Source organism: Pristis pectinata, chromosome 7 (assembly GCF_009764475.1).
Source record: "Pristis pectinata isolate sPriPec2 chromosome 7, sPriPec2.1.pri, whole genome shotgun sequence".
In the NCBI taxonomy this organism is placed as follows: Eukaryota; Metazoa; Chordata; class Chondrichthyes; order Rhinopristiformes; family Pristidae; genus Pristis; species Pristis pectinata.
Window position 1 is genome coordinate 70,054,188 of NC_067411.1, and position 22,939 is coordinate 70,077,126.

A 22,939-nucleotide genomic window follows, 5' to 3' on the forward strand; every position below is an offset into this window, starting at 1 on the left:
GTAGAGCTGCTGGTGTGTGTGATTGCATCAATGTGTTAGGCCCAAGATAGATCCTCCGAGATGTTGATGCCCTGGAACTTATAGCTGCTCACCCTTTCCACCTGACCCCTCAATGAGGACTGGTGTGTGTTCTCCCGACTTCCCCTTCTTGAAGTCCACAATCATTTCCTTGGTCTTGCTGACATTGAGCGTGAGGTTGTTGTTGTGACACCACTCAATCAGCCAATCCATCTCACTCCTGTATGCCTCCTCGTCACCATCTGAGATTCTACCAACAACTGTTGTCTTATGGGCAAATTTATAGATGGCATTTGAGCTGTGCCTAGCCACACTGTCATGGGTGTAGAGAGAGTAGAGCAGTGGGCTAAGCACATAACCTTGAGGTGCGCCTGTATTGATTGTCAGCGAGGAGGAGATGTTAATACCGATCCGCACTGACTGTGGTCTCCTGATAAGGAAGTCGAGGATCCAGTTGCAGAGGGAGGTACATTGGCCCAGGTTTTGAAGCTTATTGATTAATACTGAGGGGATGATAGTGTTGAACGCTGAGCTGTAATCAATAAACAGCAGCCTGACATACGTGTTGCTGTTGTCTAGGTGCTCCAAAGCAGATCAGAGAGCCAGTGAGACTGCGTCCACTGTCGTCCTGTTGTGTCAGTAGGCAAATTGCAGCGGGCCTGGTCCTTGATCAGGCAGGAGTTAATTCTAGGCATAACCAACCTCTCAAAGCACTTCATCACAGTAGATGTGAGTGCTACGGGGTGATAGTCATTGAGGCAGCTCACTCTACTCTTCTTGGGCGCCAGTATGATTGATGCCCTTTTGAAGCAGGTGGGAACCTCCGACCGCAGCAGTGAGAAGTTGAAGATGTCCTTGAACACTCCAGTCAGTTGGTCGGCACAGGTTTTCAGTACCCGGCCAGGTACACCGTCGGGCCTGAGGCCTTGCAAGGGTTCACCTTCTTGAAGGATGTTCGGACATCACAGGGTCGCCGGATGCTGTGGGGGTTCGCACAGGTGTAGTGTTATTCTCCCTTCCAAAGCATGCATAAAAAGCTTTGAGCTCATCAGGGAGTGAAGTATCACTGCCATTTATGCTATTAGGTTTTGCCTTATAGGAAGTAATGGCATGCAACCCCCTTCCACAGCTGTCATGCATCTGATTGTGTCTCTAACTTCACACGGAATTGGCTTTTTGCTCTCACGATGGCCTTCTGTACGTCATACCTGGACTTCTTATAGGGCTCTTGTAGGACTCCTTGAACATTCCAGCCACTTGGTCACCACCATAAGAAAATAGGAACAGGAGTAGCCACATGACCCCTTGAGGGTACATCATTCAATATCATGGCAGATCAGATCTAGGCCTCAACCCACTTTCTTGCTTGTTCCATAGGTGTAGAAACTGTCAATCTGAACCCTGAATATACTCAATGATTTAGTATCCACAACTTTATAGGTAAAGAATGCCAAAAATTCACTTCAGCCTGACAGAAGAAAATTTTCCCCTTCTCCATCTTAAATCTCTTGTACTAAAACCATCCCCCCTTGTTCTTGATTCCCACATTATCATTCTCTCAGCATCTGCTTGCCAAGGCATCCCCAGAATCACGTATCTTTTCCACAAGAACACTTCTCACTTTTCTCAACTTCATTGAGTCTAGGTCCAGCCTGTTCAATCTTTCCTCAGAAGGTATGTATTTCATCCCAGGAGTCAACCTAGTGAAAATTCTGTGAATTGCCTCCAATGCAAGCAAATCTCTCCTTAGATGCAGGTTTCAAGAAAAATGCTTTCATAATATATGATGATTCTTTTTTGTCTTCTGTTTTGATTCATTTCAAGATATTGTAGTTTGTAATCTAACTACCTGACTGAAAAGGTAAAATCTCCTAATGAAACCTCAGCAGTCCAGGACAAACTTTTTAATTCTGGAAATAGCAGTCAGGCTAAAAATAAAAGCATTAGCTAATTATTCTTAGTTGATCATGACAAAGTACTCTCACGAAGACAAAATAAGCTTTTTCTGTTTTCCATAAATTGACATCAGCAAGCAGTCACCTTCAGTCAAATGGCATTCAGTCACAAAGTCCACCCCTAACATACAAGGTAGACTGATCCAACTCTCAAAGAAACACTGAAAAATGTTATTGAGCTGTATAAATTCGGCACACAGCCACAGACTGAGAATAAACCACCACACTGTTAAAATTAGCCAAATTAGATTTTAGAAACCATCTGCTGTGCAATCCACGTGTATATAAAGTCTTCCTCGGTTCTCTCTACAGAATCTGAAGTTGTAATAAAGCTACAAAAATATACCAGCAGCAACTGTTGGGCTATAATTTCTTCTTTGGGTTTTGTTCAAATTACAGTCTTCCATACATATGTTTTTAAAACTATACAGTCTGCGAATGATTCTCTTCATGGGGGAGTCTTGAACAGAGGACCATAGTTACAGAATAAGGGTCACCTATTTCAGAAGGAAATTGGTATTGGTATTGGTTTATTATTGTCACTTGTACCGAGGTACAGTGAAAAACTTGTCTTGCATACGAATCGTACAGATCAATTCATTACACAGTGCAGTTACATTGGGTTAGTACAGAGTGCCTTGAGGTAGTACAGAGTGCATTGATGTAGTACAGGTAAAAACAATAACAGTACAGAGTAAAGTGTCACAGCTACAGAGAAAGTGCAGTGCAATAAGGTGCAAGGTCACAACAAGGTAGGTTGTGAGGTCAGAGTCCATCTCATCGTATAAGGGTCTCATCGTTCAATAGTCTTATCACAGTGGGGTAGAAGCTGTTCTTAAGTTTGGTGGTACATGCCCTCAGGCTCCTGTATCTTCTACTGAATGGAAGAGGAGAGAAGTGAGAATGACCCGGGTGGGTGGGGTCTTTGATTATGCCGGCTGCTTCACCAAGACAGCAAGAGGTAAAGACACAGTCCATGGAGGGGAAGCTGGTGTTTGTGATGTCCTGGGCAGAGCAGTTGCCGTACCAAGCCATGATATGTCCAGATAGGATGCTTTCTATTGTGCATCGATAAAAGCTGGTGAGAGTCAAAGGGGACAAACCGAATTTCTTTAGCCTCCCTAGGAAGTAGAGGCGCTGGTGAGCTTTCTTGGCCGTGGCATCTACGTGATTTGACCAAGACAGGCTGTTGGTGATGTTTACTCCCAGGAACTTGAAGCTCTCAACGCTCTCAACCCTCTCAACCTCAGCACTGTTGATGTAGACAGGTGCATGTACACCGCCCCCTTTCCTGAAGTCAATGACCAGCTTTTTAGTTTTGTTGACATTGAGGGAAAGGTTGTTGTCATGACACCATTCCACTAAGCTCTCTATCTCCTTCCTGTACTCGGACTCATCGCTGTTTGAGATACGGCCTACAACGGTGGTATCATCTGCAAACTTGTAGATGGAGTTAGAGCAGAATCTGGCCACACAGTCGTGAGTGTATATGGAGTAGAGTAGAGGACTGAGGACGCAGCCTTGTGGGGCACCAGTGTTGAGAATAATCATGCTGCAGGTATTGCTGCCTATCCTCACTGATTGCGGTCTGTTGGTTAGAAAGTCAAGGATCTATTTACAGAGGGAGGTGTTGAGTCCTAGGTCTCGGAGTTTGGGGACGTTTGCTTGGGATTATTGTATTGAAGGCAGAGCTGTAGTCAATAAACAATAGTCTAACGTATGTGTCTTTGCTGTCCAGATGCTCCAGAGCTGAGTGTAGGGCCAGGGAGATGGCGTCCGCTGTGGACCTGTTTCGGCGATAGGCGAATTGCAGTGGGTTGAGGTTGTCTGGGAGGCTGGAGTTGATGTGTGCCATGACCAGCCTCTCAAAGCACTTCATGATGGTGGATGTCAGAGCCACTGGTCGGTAGTCATTGAGGCATGTTACCTTGCTTTTCTTCGGTACCAGGATGATAGTAGTCTTCTTAAAATAGGTGGGAACCTGAGATTGAAGTAGGAAGAGGTTAAATATGTCCACAAATACTTCTGCCAGCTGATCAGCACAAGATCTGAGCACACAGCCAGGGACCCCATCTGGGCCAGATGCTTTCCTCGTGTTCACTCTCCGGAAGACTGATCTTACATCCTCAACAGTGATCACAGGTTCAGTTGCATTGGAGGCTGTCAGGGTGGGTGGTGACTATCCACTTCTCTTCTGTTCAAAACACGCATAGAATGTGTTAAGTTCATCAGGAAGGGACGTGCTGTTGTTAACTATGCAGCCTGTCTTTGTCTTGTAGCCTGTTATGGCATGTAAGCCCTGCCATAGCTGCCGGCTAGTCTGGGACTCTATTTTGAGTCAGTATTGCCTCTTGGCATCCCTGATAGCTTTCCGAAGGTCATCTCTGGATTTCTTGTACAGATCAGGATCACCAGATTTGTGTGCAGCAGTCCTCGACTTCAGTAGGGTGTGGATCTCCCGGTTCATCCATGGTTTCTGGTTTGGGAACACCCATATTGTCCACTTTGGTACACAGTCCTCCACACACTTGCTGATAAAGTCTGTGATGGTGGTGGCATACTCATCAAGGCTGGCAGCTGAGTCTTTGAACATAGACCGGTCCACTGTCTCAAAGCAGTCACGTAGGAGCTCATCTGCTTCCTCAGACCAGCACTGCATGACTTTCTGTACTGGATCCTCCCATTTCAGTTTCTGTTTGTATGCAGGGAGGAGGAGCACAGCCTGGTGGTCTGATTTCCCAAAGTGAGGACGAGGGGTGGCTTGGAAGGCATCTTTGATGGTTGTATAGCAGTGGTCAAGAGTGTTAGTGCCCCTGGTGGAGCAGGAGATGTGCTGGAGGTATTTTGGTAACACACTCTTGAGGTTGGCCTGATTGAAGTCACCTGCGATAATGAAGAGAGCTTCAGAGTATCCTGTCTCAAGGTTGTTGACCATGGAATATAGCTTATTGAGTGCAGGCTTCATGTCTGTCTGTGGTGAGATGTAGACTGCCATCAGGATAGCCGAAGTGAATGATTCTGTGGTCTTCTCTACCCCAGAGAAATGCTGACGCTGAGTCATTGAATATATTCAGGGCTGAGATAGGTCGATTTTTGGACTAAGGATTATAGGGAGCAAGCAGCAAAGCTGAGATAAGGCCAAGATCAGGTCAGTTGTGATCATATTAAATGGCGAGACATACTCTTCTATGCTCCTCTTTCTTATGAATATTATTAATTTGTAATATGTAAATAACTTGTAATTATTATTAATGTCAATGCTCTAAAATAATAGCTACTGCAGTGACATGAATAACAGTTTCTTCTTGGGTTTTGGGTTTTAACGATGACTGATAGGAAGTCAAGTATGGTTAACCAGTGAATTATTATCAAATGGCTGTGTGTAAATAATTATACATTGACATATCTTGATCCTCCTCTGACAAAATGTAAATAATATGCATCAGAGATAGAGTTTAAGAAAGCTAACACATCAAGTATCAAGAAATTAATCAAGCATTAAGAAGCATTAAGAAATCTAATACATCATTTTCATGGATTTGCTTCCTTCAAAATTTACTTTTAAATTTTCCATGAAGTTTGATAAAACAGACCTGTCTAAGTCAGACAGAGCTGATTATTCTTTTAATGTAGTTTGCAAATTAGTTTTTGTAATTCAATTAGTATGGCAAAGGCAAACAAGTTGCGTGCTACTGGCTATCAGAGATGATTATTAATTTGACTGAAGGAATGCCCTCATCTTATCTGCAGCTCTGTGTCTGTTGCTGAAATAACAATAAACAAAGCAGGAAATCTGGTGCACTGTCCACAGAACTGTCCTGAGGTCAGCACCTACCGTAATACTGTGAAACACTGGTACTCTGCTTAGCACAGCTGCCTTGAATGCTGATCCATTATCACACTCTTGGCCTGGGGAAAAATATTTTTAATAAAAGAATACTAGAAAACAAAAAAGACTAAAATTATCAAAAACTTAGCAGCTTACCAGTTTACCAATTTGTCAATTGCATCTGATCAGCTTACCAAACATGGCCTTGAAGTGTATGTTCACTCAACTAATGAGAGTACAATATGTCATTGGTGATCACTCGGTGAGAGCACAGTACATTGTACCTCTGATTCAATTAGCTCTCATTCTTCAGAATGAATCCTGAGTGCTAAATGAGGTAAGAGTGTATATGATAACAGGACAGAGACCACCAGGGAGGATATAATGCTCATTGTCCTATTTTAGATCAGTCGACATGATCACAGGTGTCTTTTGCTCCTTGTTAACTGTACAGTCTGTACCCTTTGTAACAACTGAAATAAGCCCATATCTATCTGACAGCTTGTAAAACATTAAGTTTTATCCAGGAACATAATAGAGAATAAAACTATTTTCTCCAAATCTACTCTAATGCTTTGGTTTGCAATTTCTACTTGTATTTTACCTCAGCTCAGTTTACTTTTGTTTTATCCTACACATTTGCTGAACTAAAACAACTGCAGGCTTTGATCTTGTTCTGGTTACAGTGGTCTGAATGCAGTTTGCACCAGATAGTGGTGCACAGAGGTTAAGAAAAACCAGAAAATTTGTTTTGTGACAGTTGCTGAGTGTGCACTTGAGCAATTTATAGCTATATGCACAAAGATTAAAATAAGTTGCATCAGTTATAATTTTCTTTTAACTAATTCTATTTTATATCATGCAATTTCTTTTAACTCTTTATTGACAGTTTGTTTTGCTATTTTTCTCTTTCTAAGGCACTAATCGCTTCAACATAACTGATTTGGACTCACACATCTATTTCTCTTCTTTTCATAAATAATGGAATTAAATTTATTATTTTTCAATCCATTGGCTCATTTCCTGGAATTATCGAGGTCAAGAAAATAAAGACTAATGCATTAACATTTTTTTCAGCTTTTTATGTAGGAGGAAACCATTTGTCTTTTTAAGTTCGATGATTTACCCCCATTATCATGTTTTTAACTTTCAAAACTGGAGGGGGTACACAAAAGATTTCTGCGAATGTTGCCGGGACTGGAGGACTTGAGTTATAAGGAAAGACTGGAAAGGCTGGGACTGTTTTCCATGCAGCAGAGAAGGCTGAGGTGTGACCATAGAGAGGTTGACAAAATCATGAGGGGCAGAGATAGGTGAATGGTAACAATCTTTTCCCCAGGGTAGGGGAGTCTAAAACTAGAGGGCAAAGGTTTAAGGTGAGAGGGAAAAGTTTTAAAAGGGATCCGAGGGGCAACATTTTCACACAGAGGGTGGTGGGTATATTGGAACAAGCTGCCAGAGGAAGTGGTAGAGGCAGGTACAATTACAATGTTTAAAAGACATTTGGGCAGGTGCATAGATAGGAAGGGTTTAGAGGGATATGGGCCAAACACAGGCAAATGGGACTAGCTCAGGAAAGCATCTTGGTTGGCGTGGACAAGTTGGGCCCTGAAGAACCTGCTACCATGCTGTATAACTCTATGAATCTATGAAAACCAGGGATGCGGTGACTGCAGTTGACCATACCACCCTCCCTCCCCCCAAGGCTTGGGAAGAGAAAGTTCACCACACGTACAACTGAGACCCACCGGAAATAAGTAGATTGTACTTCAGCCCCACTGTTGTGAAGCTTGATGCTCCAGATAATGCCCTCTCTCAGTGGTGCACAGCTGAAATTGCTTTAGGGTTCATGAAGGACCCCATGGCAGTGGTCTTTGAAGAGATTATCAAGGTGATTGATCTCTATTGGACATTTTATGATTCTGCAAGAGTTTAGTGATTTCTAACATTCACCAAAGTTGCAGAATCAACAGGGAGTGCTGTGGCAGGGACAGAGGACCCATAGAGCAGAACAAAGAGAAGAGGAGGAGAAAGACTTTCAACAGGAGACCATATTTCTCTCCAAGTTTCCAGGACTGATTCTCTTATGTGAACATCAGTGAGGAAAAGTATGTGAAATGTCTGCACTTCAGTAAGGCCATCGTACAGTATCCACAACTACAGGACAGAACTGTATTGTCAGTGATCGTAAAGGTGACGCTGATCTACTTACCATGACAGAGAAGTGGGCCATTCCATCCAACTAATCCACATCAGCTCCCAGCAGAGCAATTGCATTCCACTCTCCTTATTTCCCTGTAACTCTGCAATTTATTCCCTCTCACATGCCCATCGCTTCCTCTTTGATTCTTTTTGCCACGTAAGGACTATTTACATTGGTCAGTTAACTAAATAACATACCTTTGGAATGTAAGAGAACACACAGAGAAAATCCACACGATCACAAGGAGAATGTGCAAACTCCTCACAGACTGCATCTGAGGTCAGTGTCAAACCTGGATCCCTGAAGCAATGAGAAAGCAATGCTAATGCTTTGCCACCATGTTATCTATGCATTGGACTCCTTCCATTCCGGAGCTGGATATTATTTTTCAAAATAAACATTGTTCGTAAGAATATTTACAAGATAGACAAAAAACATTGGGTGGCTTTCATTATATTCACAGTGTTGTTCAGACAATACATTCATAGTGTTGTCGGTTCTAGCCATTTGTAGTTATAGAGTTGTACAGCACAGAAACGGGCCCTTTGGCCCACCACGTCTATACCGATCTATATTAATCTCACTTGCCTGCAGTAATTCCATATCCCTCCATGCCCTGCTCATTCAAGTATCTCTTCAGGTACCTCATAAATGTTACTGTTCCTGCCTCCACCACCTTTGGTCCATTGTCAAATCATGATTTTGGGCGGCACGGTAGCGTAGCGGTTAGCGCGACACTATTACAGCGCCAGCGATCGGGGTTCGATTCCTGTCGCTGTCTGTAAGGAGTTTGTACGTTCTCCCGTGTCTGCGTGGGTTTCCTCCAGGTGCTCCAGTTTCCTCCCACATTCCAAAGACATATGGATAGGTTAATTTGGGTTTTAAAAAAAAATGGGCGGCGTGGACTCGTTGGGCCGGAAGGGCCTGTTACCACGCTGTAAATAAAAAAAATTTTTAAAAAATCAAAAAAAAACCTCCTCTGACAGTTCATTCCAGATACCAACTACTCTTTGTGTGAAAAATTTACCTCTCAGATCCCCTTTAAACCTCCTCCCTCTCCACTTTACACCCATGCCCTCTAGTTTTAGACATCCATACCACAGGAAACAGACACTGGCTATCTATCCCTTTCATAATTTTATACACCTTTTTCATGTCTCCTCTCAGCCTCTTTTGCTCCAGGGAAAACAGGCCCAGCCTATCCAGTCTCTCAAAATTCAAGTCCTCCAATCCAGCCAATATCCTTGTCAATCTGTTCTGCACCCTCTCTAGCTGAATCACTTTCTTCCTATCAGGTGGCGACCAGAACTGTACACAATACTCCAAGGGCAGCAAATTGGCAAATTGTTAGCACATTTTGTGTGTAGAGCACTATTGCTGGAGTTGGACATATTTGAAACATCTAGCAGTTTGCTTTGCACTGTTGAATTAGGGAGGTCACAATCTGGCCACATTGACGTGGATCTGGAGTTACATTTAGGCTCAACCAGTAAAAGACTGCCCATTCCTTCCCTGAACATTACATGTTCTGATTATATTTTAATCCGATATACATTATTATTGATTCATCACTACTGATATTAGCCTGTTATTTCAGATTTATTTAATTGATTTCATTCATATTTCCCAGACATGATTAAGTCATGTCTCCAAATCATGAGAAAAGGCTTCTAGGATCACATGTTCAGTCACATACCCATGATGCTACTTTCCCCCTAGCTTCTGAGAGTGGAATTAAAATATGAATGGTATGTATGAATCTTGATGAATTGAGATTCTTGGCAGCTGACGAATAGGAATGTAGTGCATTGAGCAGTGTCTGAGTCTAGTGACATTTGAAGATGCATTCGTACTTCTTGACCAGCCCTGTTTATGGCACTGCATCCATATCCATGGGGTTTGATACCTGACATTTTCTCTTTTGGTTACCAGATTCCAATGCCCTTTCAGAATTTGCCTGATGTTTGCCCCAGGTAGATGGAGCACATCTTTCTTGCTCTACCTTCCTCCACCGAGGCCTCCATTGCAGCATCAGAAAATCTTGCTCTTTCCAGTTTGCCCCATTATTATGCCTTTTGCCATGAAGAATTCCCCAACAACTTTTTTTCCTGTACTAGGTGCCACCTTGCTTTAAATAGTGCAATTTTAAGTTGTTCTAGCTGCCTTAGGTTTTGGCCCATGCTGAGATGTGCAGCTGTTCATCATGCAGTTAGCAATGGTAGCCTTCTGCACTTATGATAGCTAACATACAGCTTGAAGTTAGGTGTATCAGATGATATTGACAAGTCTTAGTCCTGGAAGGTGATCCCTGTGCCTTTTGCTAGGGGCTGTCAAGTTTGGCCTTCTACCCCCTTTGCCATGGGTTTAGATTAAAAGCTCCTGTCTCTGGATTTAAAATGATCTCTGATGAGAATATATTAAGATTGGATGGTGTGATTCAGCATTAAGTAGAATCAGAATTGAATATCTCCAAGGGATTAGATAACAGGTTGTACATCATACCAAGGCACTGGTTTCAATTAAGTATTGTGCAACCTGAAAAGGAGGATGTTCGAGTCATATTTCCGGACATTCAATTTTAGCAAATACGAAATACATTGGAAGCTGGTGCCAAGGCCTTAGTGCAATATGAAAGCAGCTACAAAAACTCACACTGGTATTTGTAACATTTCAGTTTTTGGCAGGGAGCAATCTAAACATATTTTTAAACTTTGGCCTACTAATTAATTGCTGTCTCCTGATGTGTTATTAGAGAGAGAGTTTGCATCTTCATTGGGGAGCAGAAAGTAAGTCGGCAGCAAAACAAAGGCAAGTGCAAAGTCTGGGCCTGACTTTACCGTAAAAGCTACATTGACAGCAGGAGTAACCTGCAGGTTTAATAAAATGAAGTAAACTTTTAGTTACTGGGTACCTGCAGCACTTAGTTTTACTAGACAATAGCCAAACAAGGAGAAAAAATGCAAGGTAATTCTTCTACGTTGAGGCAGTCTCTCAGAATTGAGAATGACTTACTCCACTTCAGTTCTGTAGGCTCTGAGGTCAGCAGGAAGCCTGCAGATATTGCCAAGGTGGAGCTGAATGTGCCTCGCAGGGTAGGTAGCTGGAATCCCAACACATGGGCTCGAGGTTCTCAGCGTCATCACCAAATGCTCCTTCTCCACCTTGAGCATTCATGGGCCAAGGATTCCCAAGAGTCAGTGGGGATTTAGCATTTTTTCAAGGAGCCTCTGAGAATATCCTTGAAATCTTTCCTTCGTTCCTCTGGCAATCTTTTCCCATGACTCAGCTTGGAATAGTGTGTCTGTTTTGGGAATCTCGTGGCCTGCCCTTCAGAACCAACTGAGCAAAATGCTGGGCATATTGACCTGGGTGAAGTTACTGATATCATGAAGATAGTGTTGATGGATCTCACCATTGCTTTGATGTGCCTTCTGGGTAGTCCAAATCTCAGAAGTGTACAGGAGGGCAGAAAGAGTAAACCACAAGTTTTGTCCCAGTTTTGAGGTCTTGATCTTCACTGACTCTTTTCCTCTAAGACTGTGCTGGCAATGGTGAATTTCATCACCAATTTGGAGCAATATTCATGAGAAACCCGCATCACCATAATATCCATTCACATGAAATTATTCCAAATCACCTTCTCAATCATGCTATGAGTTTTGATTTCATTTCTTCTGTTTCTGTGCAAGGGCATTGAATATTTCTGCAAGTTTCAGAATCCCAATCCCCACCTACATGGCAGAATGATATTCAATCTCCTAGAAGAACCAGATGACTGTTAGTGTAAAATAATGGGAGAGAAAAGTTCCAGTAGCACTGGCTGTGGGGGAGTGAGAGAAGAATCTCATCATGAAGGAAGGAGAAGAGTATCAACTTAAATAAGGGCAGCAAAGTGAGGAGTCCAACATCTTAAATTGAAAGGAATGGATGAGAATAATGCAGCAGGAAGTGTGGAAGAGAAGCAGAGAGTACCAGCATGACCTATTACTTACAATATAACAGGTGGAAGAGATAGAATATTAGTTTTTGCCCCTTTTTCCACAGGACCACAAAGAAGTATCAAGTCCATGAGTTCACCACTATATTGTACCTTCGCTTTGTATGAGATAGAAGGCAGTCATGGTCACAGACCTCCTGCTGATTTCCTGACCTATTTAGTGATGGCCACAATATCTACAGCAATATTTTACATCCCAGGGCTGAAGTACTACTTGCAGAGTCAAGAATCAACCCTGGACCTCCTCCTGATCTTTGTAAACAAGATGTCACTTTATGACCAACTATATGTGTACATGGGATCAACTGTCACAGTTAATGCAGATAGCTGTGTCACCTTTCCCGACCCCGAACCACATTTGTGTTATTATACTGCTTGCTTGACATCCAGTCCTTGATTGCCAACAAAGACAACAAGTCTGGCATAAATGAGGAGCTGAAAAAAAGTATTGAACCATATAGAGTTATACAGCATGGAAACAGGCCCTTCAGCCCAACTTGTCCATGCTGATCCAGTTGCCTACCTGAGCTAGTCCCATTTGCCTGCATTTGCCCTATATCCCTCTAAACCTTTCCTATCCATGTACCTGTCCAAATGTCTTTTAAACATTGTTATTGTACCTACCTGTACCACTTCCTCTGGCAGCTGGTTCCATATACCTACCACCCTGTGTGAAAATGTTGCCCCTCCCCACCTTTAAATTTTTCCCCTCTTACCATATATTTATGCCCTCCAGTTTTAGACTCCCCACCTGTGAAAAAGACTCTGAACATTCACCCTATCTATGCCCCCATGATATACCTCTATAAGGTCACTCATCAGCTTCATATGCTTCAGGTAAAAATGTCCCAGCCTGTCCAATCCAGGTAACATCCTTGTGAATCTTATAATGAATGATATAAGATCCTGAGAGGTCTTGACAGGGTGGATATGGAGAAGATATTTGCCATTATGGAAGAATCTAGAACTAGAGGTCACTGTTTCAAAAATTAAGAGGTTTCCCATTTAATAGAGGTGAGTTAAAATTATTTCTCTCAGAGGATCATGAGTCCTCAGAGCTCTCTGCCTCAGAAGTGGTGGAAGCAAAGCCTTTGGGTGATTTTTTTAATTCAGAGGTAGGCACATTCTTGAAAGCAAGGAGTAAAAGGTTACCATGGGTAGACAGGAATGCAGAATGCAGTCTCTTGTGTCTCCAATGCAGGAATGAAGTTACAGTCAGGTCAGCCATGGTCTTATTGAATGGTGAGACAGTCTTGGGGGGTGCATGACCTCCTTTTGATCCTAATTTTCTACTTTGGATGTAAGTAAATTAGCATTAGTTAAAAAAAAGAGTATTGGAGGAAGGCAAGACCTGATGATCTGCATCCTAAGATGTTAGAGGTGGCAGTGGAGATGGTGGATGCACTGCGTGTCATCTAAAATCCCAGAGATTCTCATACAGTTCCCACCAATTGGAAGACAGCAACTGTAATATCACTGTTGAAGGAAGGAGGGAGAGAGAAAACAGAAAACAATCCACCAATTAGCCTGACATAAATTGTAGGGGAAATGTTGAAATCTATTATTAAGGAAGTGTTATCAGAGCACTTGGAAAATAATAATAGGATTGGGCAAAGTCAGCATGGATTTATGAAAGGGAAATCATGTCTGACAAATAGTTTGGCTCTTTTTGAAGTTTTAATTAGCAGAATTGACAAAGGTGAACTGGCTAATGTCGTGTATTTTTAGGAGGGCTTTGTTGAAATGCCATACAGGAGATCATTAAACAATTTTAGAGTGCATGGTATTGGAAGTTAAATTCTGAGAATCAGTTAGTGGGCAGAAAACAGAGAATAAGAATCAATCGATCAGTTTTGCGTTGGGAAGTTGTGACTAGTGGGATGCCACAGGAATCGCTGTGCACAGCTGGGGCCCCAGCAATCTATGTAAAGCATTTGGGTAAGTGGATCAAGTTTTCTGATGATACAAAGACAGCCTACAGTGTGATCTCAGAGGAGGATGCAGAGCGACTTCAGGGGGATATCAATGGGTTAAGTGAATGGCTGAAGACATGGCAGATGAAATATAGTGTGGAAAACATGAAGCTGTTGATTTTGGTAGAAAGAATAGGAAGGTGGAGTATTTTTTAAATAGTAAGAAATTGATAAATGTCATTGTTCAGAAGGACCTCAGTGTTACACAGAAATCATTGGAAGTTAACATGCAGCCAGCAATTAGGAAGGTGAACAGTATGTTGGCCTTTATTGCAAAAGAAGTTGAATGCAAAAGAAGAGATATCTTGCTGTAGTTACATGGGGCCCAAGTGAGACCACATCTGCAGTGTTATGTACAGCTCTTGTGACCTGCCTTATCGTATCTTCCTTCATTTGATTAGTGTAGCATTTGGAATGGCCTCGAGAGTGCTCAACTAGCAAATGATACATGGCACGTAAAATAAAAGATTTGCATTTCTCACATAATTTTCAGGATGCCCCAGTGCTTTACAATTAGTGACATGCTCTTGAAGTGTGGTCACTATTATTATTTATGATATGCAACTAATAGCAATATGATATTTGCCATAAAAATCTTATTTAATAATGTTAATTGAGAGACAAATATTGGCTTTTTTTTAAATAATGCCATGGGATCTTTTGCACCTATCTGAGAGAGCAACTGGGACATTTGTTTAACGTGTCATCTAGCAGAGGGCACATGAGACAGAACAGAACTTCTTCAGCATATCACTGTTGTTATCAGTCTAATTTATGCACTGCAAGCTCTGGAGTGGGACTTAAACCTGTAACTATCTCAGTGAGAATGCTAGCAGCAGAGCTACAGGTGACACTTGAAGATAATAAAAACATTAAAGAAGGCTGTAAAAGTCAACCAGGGTACTCACCAATGCAAGTTTGTAATAAATCCATCAGAACCCAATGATCTCAAATCAAATCCCAATTGAAATAGAATCCTATGTGCCTGCAGATGCAATGGAAATCACCAGTACTAATATTCAATTGAGTATTTTGAAGTCCCTTCATCAAAAGCCTTTGGCCTGGACTACCGCATCCTTTCCCCTACAGGCAGAGAGTGCATGCTGACATTGTATTAGTTTATTTAGAGCACAATTATAAATCATTAATTTTCAATGCACGATTTTTTACATGAAAGTTCTCCCCATTCTGTACAAGAAGTTTCTATACTATACAATGTCAGGTTCACTGTGCAATTTCCACGTTATGTTCACACGGTGTGTTCTGGACACTCTGTTCTAGAGATATTTGCTTCAGCTGTTATTTATTTATTATCATCCAATGCCAAATGCTTCTCTATTTATTGAGGTAGTGCATGTGAATTACACCTGATAAATGGATTGCTGAGTCCAAATACTGTGTGGAGGAAAATCAATAATACAATGCATTAATTTAACTTCTGAAGACATTCAAGAACTTCTATACTGGAGCCATTTCTGATTTCCACTTTTGGCTGCAAAGTAAATGTGGTGTCCTGATAGTGTGTTGCAATGAATCAAAGCAGTGGTGATAGGATGAAGGGAGATGTGGAAGAGCAGAGGGTCAGAAGAGGGTGCCTAGAGAAGGGAAGGAAGGGGGAGACCAATTAGTATAGGGCATGAGAGAGGGTGGAGGAGTAGGGATGGGACAGGTACTAAAAGAAGGAGAAGGATAAGATGTTGGGAATGAAGAAGAAGAGATTTATGGATAGAAAAGATTGAGCATGAGGTGGAGGGTGAGGAGGAGACACTGGACAAGAGTATTTATATGGTTCAGCCCATCTGTGTATAAGTTTGTGTACTGACAGGTGCTTGTGCATATGCCCATATATATGTACATGTTAGTGTCCATGCAGTAGACCCTGCTGACCTGTTGTCTTAGCTCCCTTGCTACAGGACTAAGACCTCACTCTGTCAAGTCCAAGTGGTAGCGAGTGTGCAGTGGTCAGTCGACAGTAAAAGAAATCATCCACTGGAATCTTCATCTCCTCAGTAGGATCCTCATCAGATCCAGATAGCCACAGACCTGAACGCCTGAGAACACAGACGCTCTGACATTGACAGCACCACCCTGAATGAAACGTGCTAGGCAGGAGATGGCCAACTCAAGGTAGTCGGAATACCTTCTGCAGACCAGAAAAGGAATGCCACCATCTTGGGGTGGGTTTCACCATCATGAATGAGCTAGTCTGACATCTCAGAGATTCCGTGGTGCGATTAGCAAATGTGTCCTAACTGTGGATCACTCTAAGACAGCACACCAAGATCCTCAGTGCATATGCTCCAATCGTGAAAGCTACAGATGAAGCTAAATAGGATTTCTACTCCAACCATGAAAAAATCCTGGTCCATATCCCAGAGGAAGCCAAACTAATCCTCATGAATGACTTCAATGTCAGGATGGGAAAGTACTAGATCCAAATTATCCTCAACCCAGAGGGAGTGCCTAAGAAGAAGCAGAGAGGAAACAACAGAAATTCCTGAAAATAACTGCTGGTCCTTTTCATAGGGATCGTTTAGTGTGACCAAGGTTCATGTTTCATAACAATCTGTAAGATGGTCCAGCATTCAGCAATAATTTACTGTTACTTTGACTTCTTTATTAGATTTACTTTGTTATTGTTAATTTGGCACTTTCATGCGGTAAAGTTGAACCAGTGATTGTACACACCTCAAAGTGGCTTTAGACAAGTAATGGGCCATGCATTGCATCTATTTCACAAACGAAAAGCATACCGATCTTGCAATAAAATGACCCTTAAATAATCTGTCCCTTAAATATGTAATCTAGGAGCTGTATGCATGTTGAGAAATTGATAGCCAGATTGGTGTTAGAACATCCCCACTCAGTATCCTACATTGGTCACTGGGGCCAACAGCCTTTGGTACATTGCCAAAATACCTTTATAGAAAACCTTAGAAATGTGGAACAGTAGTGGCCCTTTAACCAAAATGAACTACAGTCATCAAACACTTCCCATGTAAGCTTCTTCATTATTACTCTCTGAAACATCTGTGATGACCACTTCAAATTCATGTATTGCACTTCATGTTGTTGATCCTCTTTCTAATCAAAAGTACATCTTCCATAAGCTACAACTGCAGGTTCTGGGAACATCTCTATGGTCCACCACAGACTCCTCTGAGTGCAGAACACATGTCATTTCCATATTTCCTTATGACGTAGAAAGAGGCCATTCAGCCCATGAAATCTATGCCAGCTCACTGAGCAATCGCATTTCCCCACTAATTTTCCCTGTAATCTATTGGTATTGGTGTATTATAGTCACATGTACCAAGATACAGAGAAAAACTTAATTTTGCAAGCCATCCATATAGATCATTTCAAAACACAAGTACTTTGAGGTAGTACAAGGGAAAAGCAATAACAGAATGCAGAGTATAGTGTTACAGTTACAGAGAAAGTGCAGTGCAGGTAGACAATAAGGTGCAAGGGCCATGACAAGGTAGACTGTAAGGTCAAGAGTTCATCTTTAACGTACAAGAGGTCCATTCAAGAATCTTATAATTGAGCAATAGAAGCTGTCCTTGAGCCTGGTGGTGTGTGTTTTCAAGCTTTTGTATCTTCTGCCCGAACGGAAGGGGAGAGAAGAGAGAATGTCCGGGGTTGGAGACGTCTTTGAATATGCTGGCTGCTTTTCCAAGGCAGCGAGGTGTAGACAGAGTCCACGGAGTGGAGGCTGGTTTTTGTGATGGGCTGAGCTATTTCCACAACTCTCTGCAATTTCTTGTGGTCTTGGTCAGAGCAGTTGCCATGCCAAACTATAGTGCATCTGCATAGGATGCCTTCACTGGTGCATCAATAAAAATTGGTGAGGGAGAATGGGGACATGCCAAATTTTCTCAGCCTTCTGAGGAGTAGAGGCGCCAGTGTGCTTTCTTGGCCATAGCGTCTACATGGTTGGACCAGGACAAGCTATTGGTGATATTTACACCTAGGAATTTGAAGTTCACAACCATCTCCACCTCAGCACCATTGATTCATACAGGAGTACGTGCTCCACCCTGCTTCCTGTAGTAAAGGCCAGCTCTTTTGTTTTGCTGACATTGAGGGATAGGTTGTTGTCCTGACACCATACCACTAGGCTCTCTAACTCCTTCCTGTACTCCATCTCATTGTTATTTAAAATCCAGCCCACTACAGTGGTGTCATCTGCAAACTTGTAGATGGAGTTAGAGCAAAATCTGGCCTAGTAGGGGCTGAGGACGCAGCCTTGCTGGGCACCAGTGTTGAGGATGATCATGGTGGAGGTGTTGCTGCCTATCTTTATTGATTGCAGCCTGATGGTCAGGAAGTAAAGGATCCAGTTGCAAAGGGAGGTGCTGAGTCCTAGGTCTAAGAGTTTGGAGATGTGTTTGTTTGGAATTATGGTATTGAAGGCAGAGCTGTAGTCAATAAATAGGAGTCTGACGTAGATGTCTTTGTTATCCAGCCTGCTCCAGAGATGAGTGTAGGGCCAGGGAGATGGCATCTGCCGTAGACCTTTTTCAGCAGTAGGCGAATTGCAGTAAGTCAAGGTTGTCTTGGAGGCTGGAGTTTCGAAGAATTTCATGATGGTCGATGTCAGAGCCACCGGGCGACAGTCATCAAGGCACCAGGGATGGTAGTGGTCTTAAAGTAGATGGAAACCTCAGACTGGAGTAGGTAGAGGTTAAAAATGTCTGCAAATACCCCCACCAGCTGATCCACACAGGATCTAAGGACACAGCCAGGGACTCCATCCAGGCCAGACACTTTCCACAGGTTCACTCTCTGGAAGGCTGATCTGACATCTACAATGGTGACTGAGAGTACAGGTGCATTGGAGGCTGTCTGAGACAGTGGTGTAATTTCATTGCCCTTCTGTTCAAAACAAACATAGAATGCATTGAGCTCATCGGGGAGGGATGTGTTGTTGTTAGCAATGCTGCCTCGCTTCATTTTGTAGCCTGTTATAGCATGCAAGCCTTGCCACAACTGACGGCCGGTCAGGGACTCAATTTCGGACTGGTATTGTCTCTTGGCATCTCCGATAGCTTTACGAAGGTCGTATCTCAACTTTCTGTAAAGGTCAGGATCACCCGGTTTGAACGCTGCAGACCTGGATTTCAGTAGGGAGTGGATCTCTCAGTTCATCCATGGTTTCTGGTTGGGAAACACCCAGACTGACCTCTTTGGTACACAGCCTTCTTGTACAAGCTGTCTCTAGGGCTTCTAGGTCTTCTAGGGCTCGAGGTCTTCAGGGCTTGTAGCGACAGGGCCATGACAACAGGGATCATTGGTGTGCCAGGCAACAACCATCTAGTGCACCTATAATGGCAATGCAGTACTAAAATTTGGCCAATCTAGCCACATACATTACATGTAACATAACAGACTAGAAGTACAGCTTTTCACTGCCTAAAATAGGTCTGGAAATCAATTTAACATTTTTCTCACAATCCATACAGTGTCAGTTGTGAATGGATTCAATTAGTATAAAAGGGCAGTTTCATATTGTCTTTTTGATTGCTGTAATATGAATCATTGGAACTGGCTTTCATTTCAAAGTCAACAAAAAGTTTATATATGACTCTCATTTGTGGCCTAATAGTCTGGACCTTCTCCATCGGGAACCTCACTAAATAGCAACACATTTCACAAGTCGCAACTCCTGTCGTATACTGTTTACCTGCTTAAGGTGTGGATTTCTGCAGGAAGAATGCATTGTTAATATCACAGAATGCACAAACATCACTCAAGAGGAAAGTTTAATTAGCATGCTGAGGTGTCGTGCAGCCAGTTGACACTTCCTCATGAATGAGACTTTGAGCATTCCAAGAAAAGAACAAATTGATTGCAGTCATCAGCTTTTCCAGAAATGGAGGAGAGCAGGGTGACCTAGAGCCATTAACTGATGATAAATGTAGTTGGGGTCAGCGTGACTAGACTCATGTCAAACTGTATCTCTCGATTTTTGATTTTTTTTCAATCTTTTGATTCCATTTTCCTTTTGCTATCTTTATTTCACTCCCTCTACAGGATTTAGCAATGAACATTCTAACATAACACTTCTTCATTCAGACGCTGCATGCCCTAATAATGATTATTCTAGCTAACTGCTCAAGAGGATACAAAAGCAAAAGACTACTGATTCTCGAATTCTGAAAATGAAGCAAAAGAAAATTCAGGGAAGTGGCACCTGTGGAGAGAAAAACAATGGAGCAACAAACAATCTGCTGAAGGAACTCAGCCAGTCGAGCAGTATCTATGGGAGGAAACGAATCAGAGTTTTGACCCAAAATGTCAACAATTCCTTTGCACCCACAGATACTGCTCGACCTGCTGAGTTCCTCCAGCAGATTGTTTATTGCTCCATATTCCAGCATCTGCAGTCGCTCATATCAACATAGTCAATGGCCTGGCTCAAGTACAACCCAGCCTGCCGTCAAAGTCTTTAAACTATTTTTAGATGGTAATCAGAGACATTTAAAAACAATCCAAATAGATTTAAATAATATAAAAAAACAAAAATTATTTCAAAATTTTAAAAATACATTTACTTAAAAACACCTTACAATACTGGGAATTCATCGTAAATATAAAGTAAAATAAAGTAACATAAACAAACCACTTATCTTTGCAGGGTTACACCATACACCAACCATCCCCTCAGCTCAGGACTAATGTTCACCATTGTTGGGTTCAGCATCAGCGTCTCACTCATCTGGTGTGAAAATCAGAGACAAGATGACCCATGAAGAGAACATCAGACCTAAACAAATTTACATTGTGCCAGTGTTTTCATATGAAACCATGTATTTAAACATCAAGCACATTTTGGCCCAATGTTTGCTTACAAGTTAAGCATAATTGTTGGCCTATTCTTGCACACTCAAAGTTTGTGGCATGCAATATACCAAAATGGATTTCCAATCACTGCAAGTTTCAGAGCAAAAGCCTACAAAAAAGTAGCTAAGCAAGTTTATGCACATTTTATTGTTGGTGCCACGTGTTTCTCACTCACCTCAAAATCCGGCCAATAAACTATGAGTGAAGATATGCATTTCTTCCAATGCAGAGATACAGAGTCCTTGTAGAAAGCAAAGGCAGTACATTAAACTGATAAGTTATGAATAGCCTAAAGAATTCAAATTTAGAATCTTTTATTATTTAATGTTGAATATATCACCTATTGTAACAGGATTAAGTGATGCATTTCCATTCCATGTCATTAATAACAACATTCCAATTATGTTAATTCAACACACTCGAGTATTTGGTAGTGCCAGACTAACAGATTTTCCAGACTATTGGATGTTATTCATCCATTAATACCCCATACCTTTAATTCACTTCTTTTAGATGTTACACAATATTATAATAAATTTTCCAGTGACCCAGCTAAGTCTAAAGAAAGTGTCAGGAACCAGGGCTCAGATCAGCATAGGAACCAGTGAATTGCAAGGGAGTACAGGACACATCATCTGGTGAGGCAATGCCAAACAATTGAGATTTCTGAAGTCAGATTGCAGATAATCAGAGTTTTATGAATTAGGAAAACAGCTGTTGTTTGAATGACTTTTCTGTCCTTTCTGGAATATATTGCATTTATATTTCTGGAAGTGGTGCTATGTGAATAATAATTTGCACTCAAACAGTACTAAGATTTTAGTAGCATTGCTTGTAAAGTTCATATTGGTAATTGGTAATTACTTTATTATTGTCAATGTACCAAAATTGCAGTGACAAACTTTTGTTTGCATGCCATCCAGACAGATCATTCCATACATAATTACATTGAGGTAGTACAAAAAGGAAAAACAGAATGCAGAATATAGTATTACAATTACAGAGAAAGTACAGTGCAGGCAGACAAATAAAGTGTAATGGCCATGATGAAGTAGATTGAGAGATCAAGAGTTCATCTTCAGTGTATAAGAGATTTGTTCAAGAGTCTTATAACAGCTAGGTAGAAGCTGTCCTTGAGCCTCGTGGTACATGTTCTCAAGCTTTTGTAACTTCTGCTCGATAAGATTGGGAAGAAGAGAGAATGACCAGGGTAGGAGGGATCCTTAATTATGTTGGCTGCTTTCCCGAAGCAGCAGGAAGTGTAGACATAGTTAATGGAGGGTAGGCTGGTTTGTATGATGGCCTGGGCTGCGTTCACGATTCTGCAATTTCTTGCGCTCTTGGGCAGTGCAGTTGCCATACCAAGCTGTAATCTATCAGAATAGGATGCTTTCTATGGTGCATCTGTAAAAACTGGTGAGAGTCATCTAGGACATGCCAAATTTCCTTAGCCTTATGAGGAAGTAAGGGCACTATTGTGCTTTCTTAGCCATAGTGTTCATGTGGCTGGACCAGGACAAATTGTTGGTGATATTTACACCTAGGAACTTGAAGCTCTTAACCACCTCTACCTCAGCACCATTGATACGGACAAGGGCGTGTGCTCCGTCCGTTTCCTGAGGTCAGTGACCAGCCCTTTTGTTTTACTAACATTGAGGGAAAGTTTGTTGTCTTGACACCATGCCACTAGGTTCTCTATTTCCTTCCTGTACTCCATCTCATGGTTATTTGAGATCCTGCCCACTACAGTGGTGTCATCTGCAAACTTGTAAATGGAGTTAGAGCAGAATTTGTAACACAGTCATGAGTGTATAGGAAGTTAATTCTTACATTAGCACTTGAATTTACTATAATTTACAAGTACTTGGTATGATTATTAGAATAAATGCTCCATTCCCCAAAGAGAAATTCCTAAAATGGTGCTTCTTCTATGGAACTAAATCGAAGTACTAATGCTACATCTGATACTGTATCAATTATTCTGCTGGTGATATTGGTTTAATCAAGAAAGAGTGGAGAGCTAGATTTTGATTTTCAGCGCAAATAAAATTAAAGTTGGGAAAAATTTTCCTCCTTTGTACTTCAGGCCAACAGGCAAGAGAAGCTAAACAGAAA

General features: G+C 41.8%; 1 protein-coding gene across 2 annotated transcripts in view; it reads left to right on the top strand.

The window, feature by feature from the left end:
* The window catches only part of LOC127572269 (guanine nucleotide-binding protein G(I)/G(S)/G(O) subunit gamma-7-like), a 216,464-nt gene that overhangs the window by 114,800 nt on the left and 78,725 nt on the right, over window positions 1-22,939 (top strand). The gene's annotated exons all lie outside the window — the stretch shown is intronic.